The following is a 19,350-nucleotide window of genomic DNA, read 5'->3' on the forward strand; positions in this document are numbered from 1 at the left end:
ATTCTCCTACTTCTGCCTCCTGAGTGCTGGGATTAAAGGCGTGAACTACCACGCCCAGCTCCTGCTCCTAATTTTAAAAACTATTTTATTTATTTTTTTTTGGGGGGGGAGAAAGAATGGGTGCACCAGGGCCTCTAGCTACTCACTGCAAATGAACTCCAGATGCATGTGCCACTTTGTGCATCTGGCTTTACATGGGTACTGGGGAAATGAACCCAGGTCCTGAGGCTTTCAGGCAAGCACCTTAACCACTGAACAATCTCTCCAGCCCCTCATATTATTATTATTATTATTATTATTATTAATTATTTTGTTTGTTTTAAGGTAGCCCAGGTTGACCTGGAATTCACTATGTAGTCTCAGGCTGGCCTCAGACTCTTGGCGATCCTTCTACCTCTGCCTCCCAAGTGCTGGGACTAAGTGTGCCACTATGCCCGGCTCTTGTAGTATTTTTATATTTTTTATTTTGTGGCAGTTTTGATATAAGACATTGGATTCAGGGCAGGAAGGATCTGGGCTCATGTCCTGTCTCTGTCTCTCACGAGCTATGTGAGAGGTGAATGCCAGCATCTCAATTCTCCTTGGAGAACTTGTGATTCTGCTGAGGTTTGTTCGTTTGTTTGTTGAGACAGGGTTTCACTGTCTCAAGTTGTCCTGGAACTGACTAGAATAAACCAGGCTGGCCTTGAGCCCACAGTGATCCTCCTGCTTCAGCTGACAAAGTGTTGGAATTGCGAGGATGAGCAATCACACCCAGCTACATTATTTCAGCTATAAATTGTTTTGGTTTGCAGTCCTGGGGAGTGAACCTAGGGCCTGCATATGTTAGGCAAGTACTCTACCACTAAAGTAGATCCTAGCCTTTAGACCTCATGTTTTGTTTTTCTTCGTTTTGGTTTTTCAAGGTAGGGTCTCGCTCTAGCCCAGGTTGACCTGGAATTCACTACATAGTATCAGGGTGACCTCAAACTCACAGTGATCCTTCTACCTCTGCCTCTTGAGTACTGAGATTAAAGGCGTGCACCACCACGCCCAGTCAGACCTCATGTTTTTAAAGGGAGCAGTGTATGTATTCATGAACATATAAACATACCAGGGGTGCCAGTCTTCTCGATAGGAGAGCATGAATGAGGGGCTGTGCCATGTGACATTGAACCCATGGCCTAAGCAACCCAACTTGAACAAGTCAGAACAATTGTCAGTCAGCCAGTTCACAAAGATATACATAAGGTCAAGGCACATATAATTAATCATTAGGGAAAGGCAAACTGCTCTCACAGCAATAAACCACTTCAAGCCCCCTAAGACAGCTAAGAGGAAGACTGGGGTGAAGAGGTGGTTCAGTGGTTCAAGGTGCTTGCTTGCAAAGCCTGCTGGCCTGGAATCAATTCCCTAGTACCATGCACAAAGTGATCACATATATCTGGAGCTCATTTGCAGTGGTAAGAGGCTCTGGTGTGTTCATATCCTTTCTCTCTCTCTCTCTCTCTTCACAAAAAAATAAAAATATGTTTTTTAAAAAATTAGGAAGGGGCTAGAGAGATTGCTTAGTGGTTAAGGCCTAAGGACCCAGATTTGACTCCCCAGATCCCACATAAAGCCAGCTGCACAAGGTGACACATGCACACAAGGTTGCACATGGGCATAAGGTGGCACGTGTGTCTGGTGTTCGATTACAGTGGCTAAGGCCCTGGAACACCAAGTCCCTCCCTCTCTCTCATAAAAAAAGAGGAAGACTCAACCGCATGTGGTGAGGTTCAGAGTCAGTGAAACTGCCATTGCTTTTGGGAGGCCAGATGGTGGACCTACTTTAAAACCAGTTTAGTGGCTTCTTAGAAAGTTAAACATACATTTACCCTATGACCCAGAAATGTGATTCCTAGGTTTTACATAAGAGAAATAAAAGTGCACATCCACAGACTTGAGTATAAGGTTTTTATAGCAGCTTTATTCCTAATCATCAAAAATTGGGAATGTGGGTTAAGATGGCGGCGTAGGTACCACGCCAAAACAGCCTGGGGGGGGAAGACCAAAAAAAACTCAGCAAAATACACACTTTTACTAAAAAGTGAGGTGTATAGGAAGTTGAGGCGGCAGCGGAGAAGTGGAAGAGTTATAGAGCATCCAGAGCCTGCACAGCCGGGAACAGCGGCTCCGGGGCCGCTCGGCTACCCGCCGCAACCGCGGAGCGGCAGAAAACCGCCGGACTCTCGGCTCGAGCCGCAGGACAAGCCAGGTGCGGGATTTTCCCCTCACACCGCGCTCTCCGCAACTCGGGAAACGTGAGGGGAGAGCGGCAGCGAGCAACGGAGGGGGGAGCAGACCGCGAGGTAAAAGCACACGTGGAGAAACGATACAACCAGAACAGCGCGGCTCCCTCCCCTCCCCTGCCGCCTGAACCCAGCTCCAGCGAACACAGCAGCGGCCCGGGACCCGGCCACGCCAACTTGGGCTGACGGCGGGACCCAAGCAGGAGCAGAATTCGGCAGCAACTTCAGCGGCTCCAGCACCGGTACCAGTGGCCCCAGCAGCAGCGGACCCAGGAGCGACTTCGGGGTGAGCAGCACCGGTGGACACGGCAACGGCAGCTTCAGCAGCGGTGGGGGCTCCGGGGGAGGCAGCTATAACAGCTGCAGAGGCGGCAGCAGCGGCTCGGTTTGCCCCGTAGGAAAAGCAAGTGCCCAGCTCCAGAAATCAGAACAGCAGCCCGACGACCCAGGCAGCAACTTGACTGAGACCACAATCACCCAAGGTAACTGGGATTGCACCACGGAAGGGTCTCACTTGGTCACAAACTGACTTGGATACCTCAATAGACCAGAAATCTAAGCCTCTTTGTTGATAGAGGATCTGGTCATTATAATAACTACTCTTGCATACATACTCGGGGCTGTTTTTGATGGAATGGGTACAGTGTTTAGTTAAATTTTAGAATCTACCAGTATATTATTCCACTCAGCCTGCTTGAATACTCCTATAGCAGGGAAACTCAACCCCTAAGAACATCTTTGTAGATACTCTGAGAGTCTTAAGAGCCACACCTAATACCTTAAGGTCCTACCCTGAAAATATATTACATCAAATCAATTGATACAGCTAAGAATACACAGCTAGCTAGAAAATCCAAGCATTAACTTAATCCAAGATGCAAAAATATATACATTATAACACAAGAAACACTAAAAAGCAAGACGATATAAATCCACCTAAAAGTATTAATGCATCAGAAATGTCCTCCAGTGAGAAAGAGTTAGAGGAAATGCCTGAGAAAGAGTTCAAAAGAATAATTATAAATATGTTCAAAGAGGTCAAAGAACACATGAAAACAATCAAAGAAGAAATCAAAGAGGAAATCAAAGAGGAAATCAAAGGAATCAAAGAAGAGGCAGGACACCAATTTAATGAAATAAAGAAGGCAATACAAGACATAAATAGAGAAATAGAAATAATAAAGAAAAACCAGTCAGAATTACTAGCAATGAAGAACACAGTTAATGAAATAAAAAACTCTGTAGAAAATCTCACCAGTAGGATGGATGAGGGAGAGGACAGAATATCTAAGCTAGAAGATCAGGTGGCAGACCTAATGCAGTCCAACAAAGAGAAAGACAAACTTATAGAAAAGTATGAGTGGGAATTTCAAGATATTCGGGACACTATGAAAAGATCCAATATAAGAATTCAGGGCATAGTAGAAGGAGAAGAATTCCACTCCAGAGGCATAGTAGGCATCTTCAACAAAATCATAGAGGAAAATTTTCCCCAAATTGGGAAAGAGGTGCCAATACAGATACAGGAAGCCTTTAGAACCCCAGCCAGACAAAACCCAGAAAGAAACTCTCCTCGCCACATTATACTCAAACTTCCAAACACACAAACCAAAGAAAAAATATTGAAAGCAGTTAGAGAGAAAAATCAAGTTACCTACAAAAGCAAGCCCATCAGGATTACAGCAGATTACTCAACACAAACTTTTAAAGCCAGAAGGGCCTGGAGTGATATATTCCAAGTTCTGAAAGATAACAACTGTCAACCAAGGTTACTTTATCCTGCAAAGTTATCCATCCAAATAGATGGAGAAATAAAGACATTCCATGACAAAAGCAGGTTAAAGGAATATCTGAAGACAAAACCAGCTCTACAGAAAATACTTGATAGAATCCTCCATGCTGAACAAAAGGAAAAGCACACATATAAGGAACCTAGAAAAAACCAGCCATACTCAAATACCAGTTAACAGAAGAGAGCACAGGTAGAACAAGTAACACACACACACACACACAAATGGCAAACATAAATACACACCTTTCAATAATATCTCTTAATATCAACGGTCTCAATGCCCCAACGAAAAGGCATAGATTTGCAGACTGGGTTAAAAAGCAGGATCCTACAATTTGTTGTCTTCAAGAAACTCACCTTTCTACAAAGGATAGACATTATCTTAGGGTGAAAGGTTGGAAGACGGTGTTTCAAGCAAATGGGCCTAGAAAACAAGCAGGGGTTGCTATCCTAATATCAGACAGGGTGGACTTTAGTCCGAAGTTAGTCAAAAAAGATAAGGAAGGTCACTTTATATTGATTAAGGGCACACTCCAACAGGAGGACATTACAATCCTAAACATATATGCACCTAACATGGGGGCTCCCAAATTCGTCAAACAAACACTATTAGAACTAAGGTCACAGATAACACCAAACACGGTGGTGGTGGGTGACTTTAACACCCCACTCTCATCAATTGACAGGTCATCCAGGGAAAGAATAAACAGAGAGGCATCTGGACTAAATGAGGTCATAAAAGATATGGACCTAACAGATATATACAGGACATTTCATCCAAAGGCTGCAGAATATACATTCTTTTCAGCAGCACATGGAACATTCTCTAAAATAGACCATACATTAGGACACAAAGCAAATCTTAACAAATTCAGGAAAATTGAAATAATTCCTTGCATTCTATCTGACCACAATGGAATTAAACTACAAATCAGTAGCAAGAAAGGCTACAGAGCATACACAAAATCATGGAAGCTAAACAATACACTACTAAATGATGAGTGGGTCAATGAAGAAATCAAAAAGGAAATCAAAAAATTTATAGAGTCAAATGATAATGAGAACACAACATACCAAAATCTCTGGGACACAATGAAGGCAGTTCTAAGAGGTAAATTTATAGCCTTAAGTGCCTATATTAAGAAATTAGAAAGGTCGCAAGTAAACGACCTAATGCATCGCCTTAAAGCCTTGGAAAAAGAAGAACAAGGCAAACCAAAAAGTAGTAGACGGGAAGAAATAATAAAGATTAGGGCAGAAATTAATGAAATAGAAACAAAAAGAACAATCCAAAGAATCAATGAAACAAAGAGTTGGTTCTTTGAAAGGATAAACAAGATTGATAAACCCTTAGCAAATCTGACCAAAAGAAAGAGAGAAGAGACACAAATTAATAAAATCAGAGATGAACAAGGTAACATCACAACAGATTCCAGAGAAATTCAAAAAATTATAGGGACATACTATAAAAGCATATACTCCACAAAGTATGAAAATCTGAAAGAAATGGATGATTTCCTTGATCTATATGACCTACCTAAATTAAATCAAAATGAGATTAATCACTTAAATAGACCTATAACAAACATGGAGATCCGAGCAGTTATCAATAATCTTCCAACTAAAAAAAGCCCAGGCCCGGATGGATTCACTGCTGAATTTTACCAGACTTTTAAGGAAGAGCTAACACCATTGCTTCTTAAGCTTTTCCAGGAAATAGAAAAAGAAGGAATCCTACCAAACTCCTTCTATGAGGCCAGCATCACCCTGATACCAAAACCAGGCAAAGATAGAACAAAAAAAGAAAATTACAGACCAATCTCCCTCATGAACATAGATGCAAAAATTCTCAACAAAATATTGGCAAACAGAATACAAGAGTATATCAAAAAGATCATTCACCCTGACCAAGTAGGCTTTATCCCAGAGATGCAGGGATGGTTCAACATACGCAAATCTATAAATGTAATACATTACATAAATGGGTTGAAGGACAAAAACCACATGATCATCTCATTAGATGCAGAGAAAGCATTTGACAAAATCCAACATCCCTTCATGATAAAAGTCCTACAGAGACTGGGAATAGAAGGAACATATCTCAATATAATAAAGGCTATTTATGACAAGCCTACAGCCAACATATTACTAAATGGGGAAAAACTGGAAGCTTTTCCACTAAAATCAGGAACAAGACAAGGGTGTCCACTGTCTCCACTTCTATTTAATATAGTTTTGGAAGTCTTAGCCATAGCAATAAGGCAAGAGACACACATAAAAGGGATACAAATTGGAAAGGAAGAAATCAAGTTATCACTATTTGCAGATGACATGATTCTATACATAAAGGACCCTAAAGACTCTACTAGCAAGCTGTTAGAGCTAATCAAAACCTACAGCAATGTAGCAGGATACAAAATAAATACACAGAAATCAGTAGCCTTCATATATGCTAACAACAAACACACAGAGGATGAAATCAGAGAATCACTCCCATTCACAATTGCATCAAAAAAAATAAAATACCTTGGAATAAACCTAACCAAGGAAGTAAAGAATCTATACAATGAGAACTTTAAGACACTCAAGCGAGAAATTGCAGAAGACACTAGAAAGTGGAGAAACATCCCTTGTTCCTGGCTTGGAAGAATCAATATCGTGAAAATGGCAATCTTACCTAAAGCAATCTACACATTTAATGCAATCCCTATCAAAATTCCAAAGGCTTTCTTCATGGAAATAGAAAAAACAATCCAAAAATTCATTTGGAATCATAAAAAACCTCGAATATCTAAAATAATACTGAGCAACAAAAAAGAGGCTGGTGGTATCACCATACCTGATTTTAACCTATACTACAGAGCCATAGTAACAAAAACAGCATGGTACTGGCACAAAAACAGACATGTAGATCAGTGGAACAGAATAGAGGACCCAGATGTAAGCCCAAGTAGCTATAGCCACCTGATATTCGATAAAAATGCCAAAAATACTCATTGGAGAAAAGACAGCCTCTTCAGCAAATGGTGTTTTGAAAACTGGATAAATATCTGCAGAAGGATGAAAATAGATTCTTCTCTCTCGCCATGCACAAGAATTAAGTCCAAATGGATTAAAGACCTTAACATCAGACCGGAAACTTTGAAACTGCTAGAGGAAAAAGTAGGGGAAACCCTCCAACATATTGGTCTTGGCAAAGACTTTCTAAATACAACCCCAATTGCTCAGGCAATAAAACCACAGATTAACCACTGGGACCTAATGAAATTACAAAGATTTTGCACCGCAAAGGACACAGTGAAAAAAGCAAAGAGGCAACCTACAGAATGGGAAAAAATCTTCGCCAGCTATATATCGGATAAAGGATTAATATCTAGGATATACAAAGAACTCAAAAAGTTAACTAATAAGGAATCAAACAGGCCAATCAAAAAATGGGCTAAGGAGCTAAATAGAGAGTTCTCAAAGGAAGAAATACGAATGGCATATAAGCACCTAAAAAAATGTTCTACGTCACTAGTCATCAGGGAAATGCAGATTAAAACTACATTGAGATTCCATCTCACTCCTGTCAGATTGGCCACCATCATGAAAACAAATGATCATAAATGTTGGCGGGGATGTGGAAAAAAAGGAACCCTTCTGCACTGCTGGTGGGAATGCAATCTGGTCCAGCCATTGTGGAAAACAGTGTGGAGGTTCCTAAAGCAGCTAGAGATTGATCTACCATATGACCCAGCTATAGCACTCCTAGGCATATATCCAAAGGACTCATCTCATTTCCTTAGAAGTACATGCTCAACCATGTTTATTGCTGCTCAATTTATAATAGCTGGGAAATGGAACCAGCCTAGATGTCCCTCAACAGATGAGTGGATAATGAAGATGTGGTACATTTATACAATGGAGTTCTACTCAGCGGTAAAGAAAAATGAAGTTATGAAATTTGCAGAAAAATGGATGGACCTGGAAAGTATTATACTAAGTCAGGTAACCCAGGCCCAGAAAGCCAAGCGCCACATGTTCTCCCTCATATGGGGATCCTAGCTACAGATGACTGGGCTTCTGTGTGAGAATGAAAATACTTAGTAGCAGAGGCCAGTAAGTTGAAAAGGAGACATAAAGGGTGGAGAAAGGAAGGGAGGAGGATACTTAATAGGTTGATATTGTATATATGTAATTACAATGATTGTAATGGGGAGGTAATATGATTGAGAATGGAATTTCAAACGGGAAAGTGTGGGGGTGGGGAGGGAGGGAATTAACATGGGATATATTTTATAATCATGGAAAATGTTAATAAAAATTTAAAAAAAATAAAAAAAAAAAAAAAAAAATTGGGAATGTGATTGAGATGGGGAGGTAATATGATGGAGAATGGAATTTCAAAGGGGAAAGTGTGGGGGGGAGGATATTATCATGGGATATTTTTTATAATCATGGAAAATGTTAATAAAAATTGTAAAAAGATAAAAAAAAGAATAATATTAAAAAAATGGAAATGTATTTGGCCAGCTAGGCCAAATGAGCCAACAGGTGCAATAGTGGCAGGTCTGTCATGGTGGAAACCAACTGCCCTCTAATTGGACTAGAGGCCTGCTCCATGGGGAGGGGGGAATACATCCCTGATACTAAAAACTTAAAACAGGGGTAGTCATGAGCCCTAGGGGTGTAACGTCTGCTGCTGTCTGGCTAAATGTATACACTATGCTTATCAAACTGCCCAGTAAGCACTTCTCTTAATTTCATACCCTTATATTAATGCTACTCTCACTTTGGGTAGACAATCTTCTCTTTCAGATGGCAGTAACCTTGGGATGACTCAAAAGGTATCATAGTGCTGGAAAGAAGTGACTGGAGTACTGCATAACATCTCCATCACACCTTCCAAGGTCAGGGTCCACTGAGGAAGAGGTGGCAGAAAGAATGTAAGAGCCAAAGGAAGGGTAGGACTCCTTACAACGTGCTCCCTCCAGACATAAAATGGCCTGGATATCCATGACCTCACAGTGCCTGACACTACCTACACAAGACCATCATAAGAGGAGGAAAAGATCATGACATCAAAATAATAAGAGAGACGGATTGAGATGGGGAGGGGATATGATGGAGAATGTAGTTTCAAAGGGAAAAGTTGGGGGAGGGAGGGCATTACCATGGGATATGTTTTTATAATCATGTTAGTTGTTAATAAAAAAAAAAAAAGAAAAAAACTGGAAATGAAGAATTGGGCTGGAGGGCTGGCTTAGCAGTTAAGGCATTTGCCTGCAAAGCCAAAGGACCCAGGTTTGATTCCCCAGGACCCACGTTAGCCAGATGCACAAGGGGGCGCACACATCTGGAGTTCGTTTGCAGTGGCTGCAGGCCCTGGCATGCTCATTCTCTCTCTCTCTCTCCCTCCCCTTTTCTCTGTCAAATAAATAAATAAATAAATGAGTTTGAGGCCACTCTGAGACCACATAGTGAATTCCAGGTTGGGGTGGGCTAGAGCAAGACCCTACCTCAAAAAAAAAAAAAAGTAATAGTAATACCAAAAACTTGGAAGCATGAGCATGGCTGGAGGTGTGGCTCAGTGGTAGAGTGCTTGCGTAGCATGCATGAGGCCTAGGTTTTTTCTTGAGTACACACACACACACACACACACACACACACACACACACACACACAAAACTGGAAACAAAAGATGATCCGATAGACAAAATGGGACACATCTCTACAGTAGCGACTTGCTATTCAACAAAATCTCCCAAATGCCAAACAAAGAAATAGATCAGAATTCTTGGTACCCTTATGAGCACGGATCATCTCAAAAACGCTAAGCTGACCACACAGGAAAGTACATAAATTACATGATTCCATTTCTGCGAATTGCAATGACAAAAATCAAACTAGCGGCCTCCTGTCGCTCAGAATGGGGTGGACTGGTGGCAAAAGGACACGGGAAACAGGACAGAGGGGATTTTATTCCTGCTTTTGCCCCTGGGTTGCATCCATTTTATTCTGTATTTCTGCTCCCTGCAGGCTCCTCGTCCCACAGGGGTCAAATCAATCCTTTACTCCCCTTTGCCCTTGTATTGCTCAATTCAAATCTGATCATAGGGGCTGGAGAGATGGTTCAGCAGTTAAGGCACTTATGCTTGATGACTCTGGTTCCATTCTCCAGTATCCATGTAATTTCTAACTACCTGGGTTCCATTCCCCAATATCCACATAAAGCCAGATGCACAGAGTGGTGCATGTATCTGGAGTAGTTTGTTTGCTATGGCTGGAGGCCCTGGCACACCCATTATCTCCCTCTCCCCGCTTTCTCTCTCTGCTTGCAAATAAAGAAAATAAAATAGGGCTGGAGAGAGGCCCTGGCACACCCATTATCTCCCTCTCCCCACTTTCTCTCTCTGCTTGCAAATAAAGAAAATAAAATAGGGCTGGAGAGATGGGTTAGTGGCTAAGGTGTTTGCCTGCAAAGCCAAAGGACCTTGGTTTGATTCCCCAGGACCCATGTAAGCCAGATGCACAAGGGGGCACATGCGTCTAGTTTGTTTGCAATGGCTGGAGGCCCTGTCACACCCATTCTCTCTCTCTCTCCCTCTCTCTTAAATAAATAAATTAATTTAATTAAATAAATTTAAAGAAAATAAAACAAAAAAATCTGACCATAGGGTCTGCCATGGGGGGATCCTATTGGCCTTGGGTGACCTGCCCTTCTTGCAGTTCTTCTGACAGGGACACTGGCCACTGGACTCCATTTCTACCCTGAACAGTGTTCTCTGGGAGGGCGGCAAAAGCTCTGTCTCTGGAACCTCAGGCTCAGGTCAGGTCTGATTCTTGGAAGGGTCTGTGAAAATTAATTGCTGAAGCCCATGTTTACTTTCTGCACTAGATGGGAGTCATTTCATTCCTCCATGTGCTCGAAATGGGAGCTATCCATGAACAGGACAATTTTAGTCCTCAAGGCCACACCAACCAGGACCACTGGAACATCTGGAGTCCAGCTGACACTTGCTGGAATGCAGAGAAAACTACACAGGTTGATCTATCTTCACTGCTCACACCCCACAAGGGGAAACTGAGGCAGGGTGGAAAGTCTTCCCAGGCCAGACTCGTCCCACCCCAATGCACTGTCCAGTCAATCAACTCAGATGTTGTCTCTCCAGAGTGGAAGTGGTGGCCAGGCCCACCCAATAGGAGCAGAGGGATTTTCCCAAGCAGAAGTAAAGCAAGGACTTCAGGGAGGCCCTGTGTAACAAGGGGAGTTCCCAGCACCCACTTCCCACCTTTTCTCCACTTAGGGGAAAGCACCAGCCAAGACACCCTGGTCCCCTCCCTTCCTTCCCAACCCAGTGCTTTGTAAAGTAGAACCAGGAAGCTAGACGTCAGGGATTTTGAATGGCCTCCAACCCCTGCTATGAAACAGCTGAGCAGGGAAGTGTGACAGAGTCCAAAAGGGGCCCCAAGGCCTTGCTATAATACGGTCTGCTCTGGAATGCGTCCTAGGACCACACCCCGCGAGGTGGCCCACCCACCCAGGATGTGAGATCAGCGGTGCTACTTCATATACCAGGATTTCTGAGGGGACTCGATCTAGTCTCTGTCCCTGCCAAAGTCTCTAAGTGTCTCATATGCCCAAGTGATTGACAAAAACCCCACATAAAGGCCCAGGCATAAAACAAAGCCACCCCTTCATTTCCCTTGTTAACTGGTCTCAGCACAAAGGCAAGATTGGGTCCAGCTAAGCAGAAAAAAAAAAAAAAAAAAAAAAGCCAGTTAAGAGTTGTGGCTTATAAAACATCATTTCTAGGTTTTTTTTTAAAGTCCAAGCTTCTTTATTTAAGAGAGGAAGAGAGAGAGAGAGAGAGAGAGAAAGAGAGAGAGAGGGAGGGAGGGAGGGAGGGAGGGAGGGAGGGAGGGAGGGAGGTGCCAGAACCTCTTGCTGCTGCAAACTCCAGACTCCTGCTCAGCTTTGTGTGTCTGGCTTTACACGGGCATCAAGGAATCGAACGCAGACACCAGGCTTTGTATGCAAACCATCTTTAACCACTGAGCCATCTCCTCAGCCCTCACCTCATTTCTGTTCTTTTCTTTAAATTTTATTTTATTTTATTTGGTTTTTCGAGGTAGGGTCTCACTCTAGCCCAGGCTGACCTGGAATTCACTCTCTAGTCTCAGGGTGGCCTCGAACTCATGGCAATCCTCCTACCTCTGTTCCCAGTGCTGGGATTAAAGGCGTGCGCCACCATGCCTGGCTTCATTTCTGTTCTTAAAAGAACTCAGCTGGTGTGGTGGCACACACCTTTAATTCCAGCTCTGGGGAGGCAGAGGTAGAAGGATTGCTGTGAGTTCGAGGCCAGCCTGAGACTACAGAGTGAATTCTAGATCAACCTGGGTTAGAGCAAAACTGTCCCACCACCAAAAAAAAAAAAAAAAAAGAATGAGCTAAGGGTGCTGGGAACACAGCTTAGTTGATAAAGTGAAGACCAGACTTCAATCTCCAGAACCCATGTTAGAAAGAAGAAAGAAAGAAAGAAAAAGAAGGAAGGAAGAAAGGAAGGAATGAGAAAAAGAGGAAGGAAGGAAGGAAGGGAATGAGGGGGAAGGGAGCTCAGCTTGGCAGCTCACACTTCTAATGCCTGCATTGGGAGGTGGAGACAGGCGGATCCCTGGGGCTCACTGGCTGGCCAGTGTAGCCTACTTGAAGCCTTGTCTCAGATAGTGGACAGAATTCCTGAAGAACAACACCTGAGGTTGTCCCTCTGGCTTGCACTCTCTCTCTCCCCTTTCTCTCTCTCTCTCTTAGGTAGGAGTAATTACTGAATAAAATGAGAATTTACAATGTCCATCATGGTCTTGGAAAGTCTACAAAAACGACTGGGGCCATAAGACTGAATCTTAGCAAGAACCTTCCAGAATGGAAAACAGTGACTTGAAGTTGAATGTGCACAGCTTGGAGTGCATGATTAAGAAAACTGAACCAAGCCAAGCATGGTGGTGCATGCCTTTAATCCCAGCACTCGGGAGGCAGAGGTAGGAGGATCGCTGTAAATTCAAGGCCACCCTGAGACTACAGGGTGAATTCCAGGTCAGCCTGGACTACAGTGAGACTCTACCTCGAAAAACCAACAGCCGGGCATGGTGGCGCACGCTTTTAATCCCAGCACTCGGGAGGCAGAGGTAGGAGGATTGCCATGAGTTCAAGGCCACCCTGAGATGACAGAGTTAATTCCAGGTCAGCCTGGACCAGAGTGAGACCCTACCTCAAAAAACCAAAAAAAGGGCTGGAGAGATGGCTTAGCGGTTAAGCGCTTGCCTGTGAAGCCTAAGGACCCCGGTTCGAGGCTCAGTTCCCCAGGTCCCACGTTAGCCAGATGCACAAGGGGGTGCACGCGTCTGGAGTTCGTTTGCAGAGGCTGGAAGCCCTGGCGCGCCCATTCTCTCTCTCTCCCTCTATCTGTCTTTCTCTCTGTGTCTGTCGCTCTCAAATAAATAAATAAAAAATTTAAAAAAAAACCAAAAAAATAAAGAAAAACCAACAGAAAAAAAAAAAAAAGAAAACTGAACCAAATAAAATGTGTGTGTGGTGTTTACATATAGGAAGCTGACTGGCACTGAGGAGGAGTAGAGGAACGCCAGGGCTTTCATGTGTGTGTCCCTCCCAATTTTACCTTGAAGCCCTAATCCCAAGGTCGTGACATAAGGAAGTGGGGACTTTGGGAGTCAGGGAGACTGTCAGGGTAGAGCCCTTAGGACTGTGACGCTGGGACTCCTTCCCTCAGAAGAGGCCAGAGAGTGGCTAGGAGTCTTTCTGCCATGGGTAAGGCCTGAGCCACAAGACATCACCTGTAGCCTAGAAGGTGGCTTCCCAGGCTTCAAGCTGCCGGCCCCAAACTCATGCCCATGAGGTTTCACTGCAGCACATTAGATTGACTAGGACAGTAAAATTAAAAATGAGGGAGAGGGTTGGAGAGATGACTTAGCAGTTAAGTTAAGGCGCATGCCTGCGAAGCCTAAGGACCCAGGTTCAATTCTCTAGGTCCCACATAAACCAGATGCACATTGTGGCACACACATCTGGAGTTCATTTGCAGTGGGAGAGGCCCTGGTGCACTCATTCATTCTCTCTCTCTCTCTCAAATATATATATATATAAATTTGACAGAGAAGGGGTTGGGGAGAATGGGTGCGCCAGGGCCTCCAGCCACTGCAAACGAACTCTAGACATGTGCACCCCCTTCTGCATCTGGTTAACGTGGGTCCTGGGGAATCGAAGCAGGGTCCTTTGACTTTGCAGGCAAATGCCTTAACCGCTAAGCCATCCCTCCAGCCCAAATTTTTATTTATTTATTTTTATTTTTTAATTTTTATTAAGATTTTCCATGATTATAAAATATATCCCATGGTAATTCCCTCCCTCCCCACCCCCACACTTTCCCATTTGAAATTCCATTCTCCATCATATTACCTCCCCATTACAATCATTGTAATTACATATATACAATATCAACCTATTAAGTATCCTCCTCCCTTCCTTTCTCTTCCCTTTATGTCTCCTTTTTAACTTACTGGCCTCTGCTACTAAGTATTTTCATTCTCACGCAGAAGCCCAGTCATCTGTAGCTAGGATCCACATGTGAGAGAGAACATGTGGCGCTTGGCTTTCTGGGCCTGGGTTACCTCACTTAGTATAATCCTAAAAAAAAGAAAGAAAAAAGAAAAAGAAAAAAGATTAAAATAAGGGAGAGGGCTAGAGAGATAGCTTAGCTGTTAACTTGCTTGCCTGTGAAGGCTTAGAACTCGGGTTTGTTTCTCCAGTACCCAAGTAGGCCAGGTGCACAAGGTGGCGCATGTGTCTGGAGTTTGTAGTGGCTGGAGACCCTGGTGCGACCATTCTTTTTCTCTCTCTCTGCGTCTCTCTCCCTTTCTCTCTCTTAAATAAGTAAATAAAATATTTAAAAAAATTAAAAAATAATGAGGGAGAATGAGAGGGTTGGGAGATGAGAAAAATGTACTTTCTTTTTATGTATTTGTTTGTATTTCTGTTTTCCATAATGAGGATGAACTACTTTTGAAAAAATATTATAAATTATTTTATACAATGATTGAAATAAACAAATCTTCTTTGGGCTGGAGAGATGGCTGAGCGGTTAAGGGGCTTGCCTACAGAGCCTACCAACACAGGTTTGACTTTCCAGTACCCACATAAAGCCAGATGCACAAAGTAGTGCATGTGTCTGGAGTTAGTTTGCAGTGGCTAGAGGCCCTAGTACACCCATTCTCTCTCTCTGCTTGAAAAAAAAAAAAAAAAACAGGTTCGATTCCCCAGGACCCACATAAGCCAGATGCACAAGGTGATGCAAGTGTCTGGAGTTTGTTTGCAGTGGCTGGAGGCCTTGATGTGCCTGTTCTCTCTCTTCCCTTCTCTCTCCCTCTCTTTGCCTCTCTCTCTCTCCCTCCCTCAAATAAAAAATAAAAATAAAACAATGAAAGGATATTTTTGCGTGTATGTGTGGTGAATGTGCATGTATGTATGCATGTGGGCACACACACACGTGTGTGTGTGTGTGTGTGTGTGTGTTTAGGCCAGGTTGACATCAGGTATCTTCCTTGATCGCTGTCCACTTCATTTACTGAGGCAGAGTCTCTCTCCCTTGAACCCAGAGCTCACTGATTCAGCAGGTCTAGCTAGCCAGCCTGCCCTGGGGATCTAATCTCCACCTCCTAGGCAGGCCACCATACATGCCCCAACTTTTATGAGGGTGCTAGAGATCCAAACTCCAGTCCTCACACTTGCATAGCAAGTACTTTATCCACTGAGCTATGTCCTCACGCACAGCTGTGGTTTTGGGTGAATTTTTTTTTTCTTTCTTGGTCTTTTGAGGTAGGGTCTGTGGTGATTTGGATCAGATGTCCCGCATAAACTCATGTGCTTTGAATGTTTGGTCCCTAGCTGGTGGAAATTTGGTAGGTGGAACTTTTCTGGAGGAGGTGTGTTGCAGGGGGCAGACTTTGGGGTGTGATAGCCAGCTCCGTCTTGCCAGAGTGGGCTCACTGTCTGGCTGCTGTTTCCCTCTGCTGTGACCGAGGTAATGTTCAGCGTCCGCTCGCGCCAGGCTTTCCCTGCCATCATGGATCTCCCCTTGAGATTGTAGCCAGAACTTTCCCACATCGGCTGCTTTTATTGGGTGCTTTATAACAGGATTGATGGTGTGGTAGTTTGAATGTGATAGTTTGAATATATGGTCCCACAGATTCAGTCATTTTTTTTTTTTTTTTATGAGAGAGGGAGAGAGAGAATTGATGTGTCAGGGCCTCCAGCCACTGCATTCTCTGCCCACTTCTCTGTCTCTCTGCTTGCAAATACATAAGTCAAAATACTCAGTTGGATGTGGTTGTGCATACCTTTAATCCCAGCACTTGGGAGGCGGAGTTAGGAGGGTTGCTGTGAGTTCAAGACCACCCTGAGATAAGTGGGAGATTCAAGCCCATCCTCAGTGCGTGACGATAGGTAATGGTGGCAGGTGAGGGCAGGGGGTAATGCCCAGAGCTTCCATGCCCCATCCCCTACCAGCAGTTATGTGGCTCAGACAAGTGCTTCCCTCTGTATAGTGGGTGCTGGTACCTACAGGGAAAAGTCTGTGTGGGAAGCCAGTGAGGCTATGTTAAGTGTGTGCGTCCCAATGTGATACAGTGTGAGAGTGACTAACGCAACTCCCTTGTGCTGACCTCCTAATATTCTCTCCTTTTTAAATTATTTGCAAAGAGAAAGAGCGAGAGAGAAGGAGATAGAGAAGGATGCACCTGGATCTCTTGCCACTGCAATCTCCAGATGCATGCACCACTTTATGCATCTGACTTTAGGCGGGTACTGAGGAATTGGACCTGGGCCAGCTGGCTTTGTAAGCAAGCGCCTTTAAAACCACTAAGCCAGGGGCTGGAGCCATGGCTTGGCAGTTAAGGTGCTTGCCTGCGAAGCCTAAGGACCCATGTTCAACTCTCCAGATAAGCCAGGTGCACAAAGGTGAGGCAAGTGCAAGTCTGCACATGCCCACTAGGTGGCACAAATGTCTGGAGTTTGATTGCAGGGTCTAAGACCCTGGTGCGTCAATTCTCTCTCTCCCTTTCTCTCTCTCTCTCTCTCTCTCATTCTCACTCTCTCTAAAACAAAAAATAAAATAAAATAAACACTAAATATCTCAACTCAACTGCCATGACTTATTACACTCCTAATCCAAAGCCCTCTGCACTTGTTCCTGCAGAGGGGCCAGGCATGCTCTGACAGTGGCTGCTGACTAAGTCTTCCACAAGAGATTTCCCTGCCCAGGGCATGGCTGTGGTTGTGGAAAGACAGCCCCAGGGTCTGAGTGCTGTGGAGTTAGAGCAAGGCAGAGTGGATAAGGGCTTAGGAAGAGGGAAAGGGGCTTGGACGCAGCACTTGTGAAGAGCTCTCCATGGAAAACAGAAGGTCCCCAGCTTCTTAGGACAGGACTGTTCCCTGCTAAGCGATCAACCGTACCCCCTCTTTCATCCTGACTTTCAACTGTTGTGCACACGTGGACTATGAAGAGATTGGGTTACATCTGCAAAGCTGAGACCTAGAAAGGAGGAGAACGAGCCAGAGAAGGTGCTCAGAGCCAGAGGTGATGGGGACGGAAGCAGTACTCAGAGATTGCTGGGTAAAAGGACACCATCTCCCATTGGACATGGACTGTAGTCTGTGGTTCAAGGGATTTTACTGGTCTCCAAGAACAAGAACAGGCTAGGCTGGGGAGTACCCCGGGATCCACGGTAGAAAAGGCAGCTGACCAGGAAAATCAGGCAGCCAATTTCCCTGACAGGTGATGTGTCTGCTCAAGCTAATGTATCCTGGGAATCTGAGCTCCTCAACATGGCCTGCCAAAACACACACGCAACTTCCTGAATAACTTGCTCTGATCTTTTAAAAAATATTTATTTGATGTGTGTGTGTATGTGAGAGAGAGACAGAGAGACAGAGAGAGAGGGAGCATGCCATGGCACACAGTGAGAATCAAAGAACAACTATCAAGTAGATCTTCACTTTGCACCTCCTTTGAGGCAAAGTCCCTTGTTATTGTTCACTGCCCTGGTCACAAACTTCCAGGAAATTCGGTTGCTGCCTCCTTTCTCAAATAAGCCCAATAAGATTACAGAGGCCCGCCACAATTTCTGGTTTTTCATCTGGGGTCTGGGGATCTGAACTCAGGTACTCAGAGTTGCATGCAAGCTTGTTTATCCACTGAACCATCTCCCCAGACACCTGATCCATCTTTTACCATGCATTATTTTTTAAAAGATTTATTTTTATTTATTTACCTATTAGAGGCCGAGAAAGGTGTAGGGGAGAGAGAGAGTGGGCCCACCAGGACCTCTAGCCACTGCAAACGAACTCCAGACGCATGCACCACCATGTGCATCTGGCTTATGTGGGACCTGGAGAATCAAACCTGGGTCCTTAGGCTTCTCAGGCACGTGTCTTAACCACTAAGCCATCTCTCCAGCCCACAATGCATTATTATATATCATCATCACCATTATTTTGCAAGGCTGGGGATTGAGCCCAGGGCCTTGAGTATCTATGCAAGCACTCTAGCACTGAGCTATATTCTGTAGCCCACAGTGCATTATTTAAAAAATATATACTTTCCATTGTAGAATAATTGTAGATTAATTTATTAATTAATTGCAGAGTCCCACATTCCTCCACCTACTATCTTGCCTATCCACGCTCAGTGTTAGCATCTCACAAAATCATGCACACTTGTCACACTAGAAAATTAGCCCAACTGCAGATGTTGGGTTTGCTGCTATTTCTCATGATTAGATCCTAATCCTGCACTGCCGGCAAGAATGAGGAGGAGGCAGTCGGGCGTGGTGGTGCATGCCTTTAGTCCCAACACTTAGACAGATGTCGGAGGATCACTATGAGTTCAAGGCCACCCTGACACTACAGAGTGAATTCCAAGCCAGCCTGGGCTAGAGAGAGACCCTACTTTGAAAAAACCAAAGAGGAAAAAAAAAAGGTAAGAACAAGGAGCAAACAAGGAGCAGGCAAATGGTGCTTTTCTTCTTTTTTTTTTTTTTTAATTTATTTGAGAGCGACAGACACAGAGAGAAAGACAAATAGAGGAAGAGAGAGAATGGGCGCACCAGGGCTTCCAGCCTCTGCAAACGAACTCCAGACACGTGCGCCCCTTGTGCATCTGGCTAACGTGGGACCTGGGGAACCGAGCCTCGAACCGGGGTCCTTAGGCTTCACAGGCAAGCGCTTAACCGCTA

Source organism: Jaculus jaculus, chromosome 5, assembly GCF_020740685.1.
Source record: "Jaculus jaculus isolate mJacJac1 chromosome 5, mJacJac1.mat.Y.cur, whole genome shotgun sequence".
In the NCBI taxonomy this organism is placed as follows: domain Eukaryota; kingdom Metazoa; phylum Chordata; class Mammalia; order Rodentia; family Dipodidae; genus Jaculus; species Jaculus jaculus.